Below are 10,997 nucleotides of genomic sequence, written 5' to 3'. Positions count from 1 at the left end.
TTTCTTATCGAAAATCCTTCATCTGATCGTACGAGATGAATCCCTCAACAAGTTCGAGTTCCTCAGATTTCGATAGCTATTCCGATAGTTATTCCGACAGCTATTCCAACATGGATGTTCACCTAAGCTCCGAAAGCAGTGTCACCAGAATGAATCAATCAATCATCCATCCCCAATTCATCTGATGAGTTCGTAGTCGACCTAATCAATGGAGACGCGAAATAGGCGATCCCTTCCACCAACCGAATTCACCTCTTGACAATGAAGCTGAAACGTTTACCGGCGAATCTATCCGAAACACCATTTTTAGCCTCATTTCCAGAGTAGTCGACACGATTATATTCTATCCATAATTCTAAACCTTATTCATCCACTTGTTCTGACCGACAATCATCCCGGAGTAATACAAGAAGTCAACGAACTTCGCACTCAAGTAATCAATTTAGAAAATATGGTGCAAAATGTACCAGCTTCAACAACATCACCGGCGCCAACAGTACCATCAGTAACAGCACCATTACCATCAACAATCCATGCCTCAACATCTCATTCTGTACCTCGAGTATAATTATCGTTCTACGAATTGTTCTACATCAGTTATCTTCGTTCGACATGGCGATTATGTAATTTTTAATGTTTTAGAGATTATATATTCTTATTCTAACGGTAAATCAAATGAGTTTAATATCATATTAACTCATTAAATCCATGATTACATCTGAAGAAAATGTATATGCATATATGTTTTCATAAAGATTGTAATTAAAAATTCTTTTGTACAAACTGTTAATGGTGAAAATATTTTAACGGGTAGGTAATACCCGAGGAGTATTCAGATTTCACATTAATAAGTTACACTGTACATTTTCAAAGCTGATTCAACAGTCGTTTGCTATCCTATTTACGTCCACCGATATACAAATCCGTTCACCACAGAATAACCATATTCATCTAATTTCATATTTGGATTTTGATTTATCAAAAATCAAGTGGCATAATGAAGGAAACATTTGACAAATTAAAATTTGTTAGAAACTAACAAATTAACTATGAGAAATTTTGTTAAGAATCCACGCTAACAAAATTCTAGCTAAATGTTCCTAGCTAACTGTGGACTAATCAACTGAGGACTACCAACAGTGGACAATTAAGATGAATTAAAATATTGATTATAACATATGAAACTAAAAAAAAAAAAAAAAAAAATTCTTCAAGTTTGCCACTTGATTTCATCTTAAACCTCATTTGTATCTTGACTATTCCAATTTGCGTTCAAACCTTTCATGATTCTTGGCAACACCTCAATCGAGAGGATGAACCAACCGCACTTCATCTACGGAAGAAAAGATTGATGTATATCGTTATACACCTAAAAACGCTCGGAACCTGAGTAAACGTTTAACACGTATATGTGCTAACTCATTTGGCGTTGTTATTACCAAAAATAACTTTACAATTCCTTTTCAAATTAGCCAATTTTGTCACAGCTCCAACAAATCAACATGGACTTTTCATTCAAACAAACCTTGTTGTAACTTTGATATATAAGAGTGCCCATTTATTGCTACCGGAGAACATTTATATTCTACCATATAACCATCAGCGTTTAATCATCTAAAAACACAATTCTCCTGAAACCACCTCGGTTTGATAACCGATGATTCAGATATCGTAGCTTTAAATGCAGAGGAAACAGAAAAATTGTAGATGGTCTAAACAGCCAAGAGTTTGACGATAGAGAAGGGAGTGTTAGGAACGCTCGATAGAAAATTTGGTACTGAAAAACGGATAAAGTTAACCATGAAGGAGACCAAGGATAAATACAAGGACCAAACCCTATATTCAAAGGATTCAGGTAATTCTGGATCTGTTGAAATCTTTAGAGAATATCTTGCTCCGAAGTCATGTTAAAATCTTGCGGAAAATCTTTCTCCATCAACCATCGAACTTAGAAATTCCAAAAATATCATCATCAATATCTTCGATATTTCTGAGGATATTTTCATAAATATTCTCGTCTGAGATTATATACCTCTTCGTGCTTCCTGTGTACCATTATATTGGAAACATTCAATAGAAAATTTATTACCGGAAAGCAGATTATGCGAATCTATGAAGAAAGTCGTGGACAAATCACAAAGAATAAGTTTGACTTCAAAGAATCCAAATGATTCAATGTATGCTAAAGTCTTTAGTGAATATCTTGCTTCTTACTCTAAACCCTTGCAGACAATAATTTCTATCATCCTCTGATATTAGATATCCAAAGATATTATCTTATCTTTCATTATAAATATCCTCCATATTTCTGGAGATATTTTTATAACTAATCTTATCGGAAATCATTAATCTTTTCATGCTATCTGTATTACATCATATAGAAACTGTTAGTTTCTATATTCTGTAAACCTTCGAGCTTAAAAGATGAATGTTATTGAAGTAATGTTGGGAACTGATGCATGAGTTAGTATAATATAATGACACTTGATCAACGTAATTATATTACAGTAAATCATGCTGAGTTTCTAAATGGAACATGATGATTCACAGATTATAACGTCATCATGTGTCATGTTACATAACTCTTTCATTCTGATTAACTTCAGAACTTATCAAGAAAATATATTCTTGATAGTTCTATTCTCAGTGATTCTGGTAATTTGACAAATCAAATCGTGCTATTAAGTTCTTTCTCGTTTAGAACATTAAGTTCATTCGAAACTCCATACTTACGAATTCTGGACCGTTGCTCGCTTTACTAGAGGTCGAGAGGATAATAAAAAGGCAAAGAGATCCAAAATATAAGAGAAAATGTAAAGCCCAATAACAATACAGAAGTTACGTACCATGGATATTAATACGGATAACAATATAAAGACATGGTATAATTAAGAATAGTATCACCCTAAGGTAATAGTAGAAGTAAACAAATTCTTCTGATGGAAGATTGAAAAGAAGAATGACATAAATAATAATTAGAAAAATATCAAGGATTAGAACTGGATGAAGCATTTTCCCAATCTTTTAGAAATAAGAATTAAGAATGAAAATATAGGAATTGTGAGAATAATGGAACGAAAGAGTTTAATTTATAAAGGAAAAATCAGACGTAGTAATCGAGGCAGATCACCGTATTTAATTAGAGAGATCTTAATTTCCTTATTCGCCGAAGAATCAGATCTTATAGATTTCCAAGATTTCCTTTTAATCCCTTGAATTCTGGAATTCAACCAAGACAACGTCAAAAGCTAAGGCGCACCTTATTTTCTAATTTCCACCATGACTACGTCAAAAGTTAAATCTCTATCTCAATCTGTTGTGAAAGCTTCATTCGTACACTTCATCTAATTGAATCGTTTTATCTATATTAGTCAACAATGATAAAACTCAATTTATCAACTCATATTTGTCATGAAAACATTTTTATTGTTAGTCATGACCACCTCACTCAAATTTCGGGACGAAATTTCTTTAACGGGTAGGTACTGTGATGACCCGAGAATTTCTGACCAAATTTAAACTTAATCTTTATATATTTCCGACACGATAAGCAGACTCTGTAATGTTGAGTCTCGAAAAGTTTTGAAATCTATATTCATGTAATCAATTACCTTTGACTATGTCCGACGATTCACGAACCGTTGTGTGAGTAAATATGTATGTATAAATATATATTTCTATATTTGTATATAAGTGTATATATAATACTTTAAATTAATAAAATATACTTTAAACAATTTACAATTTAGAATGCAAAATAATAAACAGAATTATTAAGTTATTATTAATATATATATAATGGTATTTGAATCTATAAATGTTTTTCTATTAATAATTTTTATATTGTAACAGTTATAAAACATATGAATATTAAATATTCAATAGATGTATTCATATAATATATGATTATTAGATATTAAAAAAATTGATAAATTGTAGAATTAATATATTAAATATATCTACAAGTTGAAAATATAATTGTTATTGTAATATTGTTATTATTTTCATTATTACTATTAACAACAATACTAGTATTATTAGTACTATTATTGTTATGATTATCTTTATAAATATTATTATTAGATATCATTATTATCATTATTATCGTTAACAATTATTATTATCATTTATATTAATAGAATTACTAATATTAATATAATCATTAATTATTAATATAAATTTTATAAAATTACAAAATAAATAAGATTCAGCTCCATGCATTTATCAAACTATAGATTTGTTTCCTGTTCTTGATTGATATCAGTACAAATCAGATGTACTACGAATCAAAATCTGTTAGGTATCTTAATCAACTTTTATTTCTTTTATTCATTCCTTCGTCCTTCCTGTCTGCTCAAATCAAAGTAGATTCCAATCATCACTATGATACAAATGCTAAAACCAATTCTACTGACGTCAGTGATTTGATTACCAACAAAAATATCATATATACATTATGTATTCGCGTCTGTGAATGAGGAGAAAAACAAAACAGTTCAAAAAGAATATGAACACCCCTGTACACCACAACCATCGATCACCACCTTCTTGAAGTCTTATTAGATCACCACCACTTTTAAATCGACAATCATGAAACCACCACCTATTTTTGCTTCCTTCTTGCTAATTATCGATCACCAACAACTGTCCACCATCCTGATAATTTACTACTGCTACGTATACACATTCAACCAAAACAACCTAACCGTTTCTTCTGCTGCAACTACTGCGTCGTTTACTTTTCTGTCGAGCCCAGATGCAAACCGAATCACTTCACTCGGCCGTGAAACCCACTTAGTGTTTTTTGCAACTACAACTAACATTTTTTCCATCTCTCTCTAGTTCATTCTTGCTTCATGAACTATCAATCAATCACCTTCACCCCACCATGAATAAAATCACTCATATTTCTATGCCCGACACCAAACATCGTGAAACCCACTTTCGATCACCAACCATTAAGAACAAACAATCACTCTTTTCTTTCTTGTTCTTCTTTATGAACACCCGACATCAACAACAACCTTGAAACAAACCTGCAACTCCAATTTACCTTGTTTACTACTCGAGACCACACCAACATGAATCTTGCTCACCTGGTTGTTCGATATCCAAGACCAACTAGCACTCGAAAATTTCTGCTACTTCTCTATTGTCTTCTATTTCGTGCTCATTGAACACAACAACCCACTAACCATCACCATTCTTGTTGCTTTTTGTTTGATCCAAACAATCATCACCTATCATCGATCTTCGGTCTTCTTCCTTGTTTCATGTTCGAACCACAAACCACCATCGCCATTTCTCTCTCTTAAATTAAAATCACCACCATAATTCTTTCTTGCTCGATCTCCAACCTCACCATCTCTACGGCAATGAAACTCATGAACACACCAACACCACACGATGATCGAACTATACTGCTACAACTATTTTTACGATCGTGTTTTCTTTAAAACCGTAACAAACGAACAACGATGATGATTAAAGGTTACCGCTGCTACTACTATACGCATGAATATATATTTTTGTTCTCTCGGTTTACTCCAAAACAACTTGTGAGGAAAGTGAACCATAATATAGTAGGTGAAATACTTTCCATGCTTTTTATACTGGCCGATCCCCACTAGCTTTCCCTTTAAAATTTTAAAATCCAATATGAAGTGATGGAGGATAATATTATGGCATTTTTTTTCCTTGTTGCTTTGCTGTTATGGTCGACATTTAGCAAGTGGATATACCCCACTTAACTTTATAAATTACTAAGTAGGTTGCAAGTGGAAATATGATGGGAAATGTATGGAGACAGTCGACTACGGCAATATATTATTTTATTTATTTTTTTTTTGTTTTCACGTTAGTGATACAAGAAAGATGATGAGAAATCAAGAAAATGTTCATTTAATTTCAAACGTTTATCAAGTGGGCTGCCATAATCTTAGTTTGTTTTTGGGCCGAGATAGATTTATGGACTAGAGATAAGATTATTAGGTGATATCGTGATATTGATGATAGTGTGTTATTGTTGCTACTTCCTGTATCCTTAACAGAAAACCACCACAAAAAGGGATGATAACCGATTCTGTATTATATCCCCACATGTCACGAATCATTAAGGGGTTTATATATTAGGCCATTTATGTTTTAGGTTGTTTTGCATTATGGACTATATGGCTTGTTGGGCCGAAAGGAATTGGGCCGAAGAGTATACCTGATAAGTTAATGGGTTAGCGAGTTCGAGTACGAGGGTGAGGTTAAAGGATCACGGTGTTGATGATTTTAGGATAGTACGGTTATGGTAATAATGACGATGGTGAAATGACGATATTATGATGAACCTTTGATGACGAGTTGGTAAGATGTTAGATGATTATTTTTTTGTCACAAAGATGATGATTCATTACGAAAAAGATCGTGATACTAGAAGATGATTATGATTTTATGTTAGTAATGGATTAGGAACGATGGTGTATAACGGTGATGATAATGAAGATGATAAATAACTTCGAGAGGGTTAAATAAATAAGTAGGCGTTTAATTCCAAGAAAGTATTAAGTGGTTCAATGGTTAGGAGGGTTTGGTTTTAACAAGAGGTCGCGGGTTCGAGCCGGGCACGGGCATTCATTTTAGAAAAAGCTTTCAAGGTTCGTGAATCCGAGGCCAACCCTGCATTGTTCAGTTGTTCAATATAGCCATATGTATTTTTACTACAAAATACATTAGGTGAGTTTCATTTGCTCCATTTTTACTCATTACATTTTTGGGCTGAGAATACATGCAAATGCTTTATTAACTGTTTTACAATATTTATATGTGTGAGTTTCATTTGCTCCATTTTTACTCATTACATTTTTGGGCTGAGAATACATGCAAATGCTTTATTAACTGTTTTACAATATTTATATGTGTGAGTTTCATTTTCTCCCTTTTTAAATGCTTTTGCAATATATATTTTTGGGACTGAGAATACATGCGCTGCTTTTATAAATGCTTTACGAAATAGACACAGGTGATCGAAACTACATTCTATGGTTGGATTATTAAACCGAATATGCCCCTTTTTAGTCTGGTAATCTAAGAATTAGGGAACAGACACCCTAATTGACGCGAATCCTAAAGATAGATCTATCGGGCCCAACAAGCCCCATCCAAAGTACCGGATGCTTTAGTACTTCGAAATTTATATCATGTCCGAAGGAGGATCCCGGAATGATGGGGATATTCTTATATGCATATTGTTAATGTCGGTTACCAGGTGTTCAATCTATATGAATGATATTTTTGTCTCTATGCATGAGACGCATGTTTACGAGAAATGGAAATATGAAATCTTGTGGTCTATTAAAATTATGAAATAATTATTTATGTTAAACTAATGAACTCACCAACCTTTTGGTTGACACTTGAAAGCATGTTTATTCTCAGGTATGAAAGAAATCTTCCGCTGTGCATTTGCTCATTTTAAAGATATTACTTGGAGTCATTCATGACATATTTCTAAAGACGTTGCATTCGAGTCGTCGAGTTCATCAAGATTATTATTAAGTTAATTATTGTTAGATATATTATGAAATGGTATGCATGCCGTCAACTTTCAATGTAATGAAAGATTGTCTTTTCAAAAACGAATGCAATGTTTGTAAAATGTATCATATAGAGGTCAAGTACCTCGCGATGTAATCAACTGTTGTGAACCGTTTAGAATCAATATGGACTTTGTCCGGATGGATTAGGACGGGTCTTCACACATCACTCCCATCTGTAATTTTTTTTTTTTTTTGCGAATTAATCAGAAGCAGAGAAACACCCTTACCACTGTACGAACCATTTTAATTCATAACTCAATTCCGAATCAATTGTCAAAATCTAAAAATGCCAAAGTGTTAGGAATCCTTTATCTAACCTTTCTTCAAAATCTTGTCTTTCAATTCCCAGTATTCAATTCGAATTTCGAAGTCAAAGATAAATTTTCAAAAAGTCAAATATCTTGTTCATGACGAAATTCGTGATTTTGTTGATATTTCTATTGAAATTGAGGATTCACAAAGATTATAGAGGTAATTCGAAATACATTTCATATTATAAACTTTGGCCAAAACATGCTCTATTGCAAAAATCAAATTTTTTTTTTTAAAAAACCTTCAACGAACAGCTATCTTAGCAAAAGTTGTTTAATTTTTTTTTTAAGTTTTCATTCAGCATAAACTTTTGATATTGATTAGTTATAATTATCTTGATGTATACAAATTAGTATTTGGATAGATTGAGTGTATTGGTCGATTAATCCATGAAGACAATGGAGACAGAAATAATTTTAGTTGATATAGTTTTAAGGCTAAGAATTAATCAAAGAAACATATTAGAGCAGCTGGTCTGAAGTTATGTTGTGTTTGCTAGAGGCCCTGGGTTCGAGTCTCTATGGTGGCAGCCTTTCTTTTTAGGCCGATTTTTATGGAAGGTAGCTTCACTTTTAATTATTATTATTATTATTATTATTATTATTATTATTATTATTATTATTATTATTATTATTATTATTATTATTATTATTATTATTATTATTATTATTATTATTATTATTATTATTATTATTATTATTAATTTGTTATTGTTATTATTATTATTGTTATTGTTATTGTTAGTACTAATTATTATTGTTATGATTATTATTATTACTAAAGTTATTATAATTAATTAGTATTATTTTTATTATTAAGTATTAGAGTTATTATTATTATTATTATCATTATTAGGAACATAATAAAATTATCATTATAAACATTATAATTAGTGATAAAATAATGCAACTTATTATTATTTTTGTAAATATTAGTAATTGTACCATTTTTAATACTATTATTATTATTATGAATATGTTTAGGATTATTATTATTGTTATTATAAAATAATACAAGTTATTATTATTACTCTCATTAATATTAGTATAAATATCATTTTCGTAATTATTAGTTTTACTATTATTATTATTAACATAAATATCAATTTTAACAATATCGTTATTAATGTTTGTATTATCAATATTAAGAAAGTTATTATTATTAATAAATCATTATTATCAAAACTATCATTTTCGTTACAAATAACTATTTTGTACCTAAAATATACCTAATACATATATTGTAATCATATTAATAGTTTATATATCATATATCAAATATAATAACATTATTTATATAAGTACTTATATATAACGAATTAAGAATATTTTTATATAATACTAACCATATATATATATAGATATATTAATATAACAAAATATATAGATATTAAACATTTTAAATATATACACAAACTAATTAAGTATAATATATAATTCAAATTATAATATATAAACTTGTTCGAATACGATTATACATTTTAATATATATATATATACAAATGATATAGGTTCGTGAATCCGAGGCCAACCCTACATTGTTCCATATAGATATATGTATTTTTACTACAAAATACATTAGGTGAGTTTCATTTGCCTTTTTACCCTTTATATTTTTGGGCTGAGAATACATGCGCAACTTTTATAACTGTTTTACGAAATAGACACAAGTAATCGAAATTACGTTCTATGGTTGAATGATCGAAACTGAATATGCCCCTTTTTAGTCAGGTAATCTAAGAATTAGGGAACAGACACCCTAATTGACGCGAATCCTAAAGATAGATCTATCGGGCCCAACAAGCCCCATCTAAAGTACCGAATGCTTTAGTACTTCAAAATTTATATCATGTCCGAAGGAGGATCCCGGAATGATGGGGATATTCTTATATGCATATTGTGAATGTCGGTTACCAGGTGTTCAATCCATATGAATGATATTTTTGTCTCTATGCATGGGACGTTTATTTATGAGATCTGAAAATGAAAATCTTGTGGTCTATTAAAATGATGGAAATGATTATTTATGTTAAACTAATGAACTCACCAACCTTTTGGTTGACACTTTAAAGCATGTTTATTCTCAGGTACGAAAGAAATCTTCCGCTGTGCAATTGCTCATTTTAAAGATATTATTTGGAGTCATTCATGACATATTTCAAAAGACGTTGCATTCGAGTCGTTGAGTTCATCAAGATTATTGTTAAGTCAATTATAGTTAGATATATTATGAAATGGTATGCATGCCGTCAACTTTCGATGTAATGAAAGATTAACTTTTCAAAAACGAATGCAATGCTTGTAAAATGTATCATATAGAGGTCAAGTACCTCGCGATGTAATCAACTTTTGTGAATCTTTTATAATCGATATGGACTTCGTCCAGATGGATTAGGACGGGTCGTTAGAGTTTGTGTCAGAGCGGTGGTCTTAGCGAACCAGGTCTTGCGTTAGTGTGTCTAACTGATAGTTGTTTAGATGCATTAGTGGGTCTGGACTGCGACCGTGTCTATATGTCAAAAGTTTTGCTTATCATTTCGTGTCAAAAATTATTTTCTTATCATCCTTAAAGTCTAGACACGTCTTACTGCCTCTATTGAATAGACAGTGCATAGATAAAATTCATATCTTAGCGTATCTGTTACTATAGACTTTTCCTGACAGCTTCCGTATATTCCTCCGTAACTTATGGGATTTTAGTATTATATATGCATATGTAAATTATGTATTGCAGAGTACTAATCTACATCCTATAATCTAATTCTTATCGAAAATCCTTCATCTGATCGTACAAGATGAATCCCTCAACCAGTTCGAGTCCCTCAGATTTCGATAGCTATTCCGATAGTTATTCCGACAGCTATTCCGACATGGATATTCACCTAAGCTTCAAAAGCAGTGTTACCAGAATGAATCAACCAATCAGTCATCCCCAATTCATCTGATGGGTTCGTAGTCTACTTAATCATTGGATACAAGAAGAAGACGATTCCTTTCATCCACTATAGTGTCCTTTTGGCAAAAAACCTGAAGCACTCACCGGCGAACCTGTCCGTAATACCATTTTCAACTTCATTTCCAGAGTGGTTCGACACGATTA

The sequence above is a fragment of the Rutidosis leptorrhynchoides genome, chromosome 8, assembly GCF_046630445.1.
Source record: "Rutidosis leptorrhynchoides isolate AG116_Rl617_1_P2 chromosome 8, CSIRO_AGI_Rlap_v1, whole genome shotgun sequence".
NCBI lineage: Eukaryota > Viridiplantae > Streptophyta > Magnoliopsida > Asterales > Asteraceae > Rutidosis > Rutidosis leptorrhynchoides.
The sequence above is the reverse complement of the archived record's forward strand: the minus strand, read 5'-3'. Positions refer to the sequence as shown.